The sequence below is a fragment of the Eubalaena glacialis genome, chromosome 4, assembly GCF_028564815.1.
Source record: "Eubalaena glacialis isolate mEubGla1 chromosome 4, mEubGla1.1.hap2.+ XY, whole genome shotgun sequence".
In the NCBI taxonomy this organism is placed as follows: Eukaryota; Metazoa; Chordata; class Mammalia; order Artiodactyla; family Balaenidae; genus Eubalaena; species Eubalaena glacialis.
In genome coordinates, this window is record NC_083719.1 from 45,662,971 (window position 1) to 45,664,320 (window position 1,350).

The window sequence follows — 1,350 nt, forward strand, 5'->3', positions numbered from 1 at the left end:
GGGCTCAACATTTGTAATATTTCAACATGTTCTGTGGTATCAGACTCATTGAATTCTGAGAATTTCAGAAGGTGATGATGATAGTATGAAAATTATAGGAAATTTTTTTGAAGAAAGACAAGCTCTAAGTAGCTGTGCAAATTTTTATTATTAAATGCCCATAATTATACACATTTAAGTGTCAATATTACTCTGTTGGTACTTCTCTTGGAAAAAATTTATAAAGAAGTGCACCTTTACATAGATCTAAAAAAGATCTGCAGAAGGCTTACGTGTAATAAGCTATCAAGAAACATATTGATATTGGTTTTTACCTTTTAATTTTATTTGCTATTAGCTAATTTAAATGAAATTGCTCGAAACCTCACATAACGCTCACATAACCAATGCTCCCCTATGAGGGGAGCATTTTCAAATGTGTTTTCTGAGTAGCTATAAAAACGATTTACCTAGGTGATATCACATTACATTCTCATTGATTGCAAGATTAGAAGACAGATCTTAGATTTCTTAAAAAAAAAAAAGGCAAAAACAAAAACACAATCTAAAATTATTGGGACATTTTGAACATGGTAGGTTCCCAATGCATTATTGTTGCAATATTGAGTCAGTCTGTGAAGTTTACGAGGTTTGTATTTTTGAAAAATTCTTACACATAAAAAATTTTAAGGCAGTGGTTCTCTGTTTAAGGACCACTTGCATCAGAATTGCTGGAGTGTTTGTTTAAAATGCTAATTCCCAGACACCTAATCACTTCCAGTGAATCAGAATCTCTATGCATGCCTTGAGAATATGAATTTTAACACTCCCAAGAGATTTTCAAGCACATTTAAGTTTAAGAACCTCCGTTCTACTGCTTTGTCTAGTGCAATGAAGTTTCAAGCAGTTTTAAGTTATTACTTCCATGTCTCTGTCAGTATCAAGTTAATTCTTTTCCCATTCTGCCTCCAATTTTTGACCACACGTGAAAGGCGGGGATGATTACTGGACTGATTAACATTTACTCTTAAGGGGAAAAGGGAGTTTTTAGATCGGTACAGAGAATATGGATAGTCACACATATTTGTGAACTGAGGGGAAAAGATAAGTGTAATAAAAGTACAGTTCCGAGATTTCAAAACTATTTTTGAACTAGTCTGGAGGAGCATGATTGTAATGTAAGGCATGACTCTGTGTTAAAGAAAGGACAGGATAACTTAATAGAGGTCTCCTATCTTGTTCTGTGATGGTGCTTCTAGGCTCTGGTGATGAATGTGTTCATTTTCTGTGACTTCCTTTGGGTAAATAACCCAGTGCCCTATCAGCTCTCCAGCCCTGGGCCAGCAGCGGCCGTGTGTGCGCACTAATGAC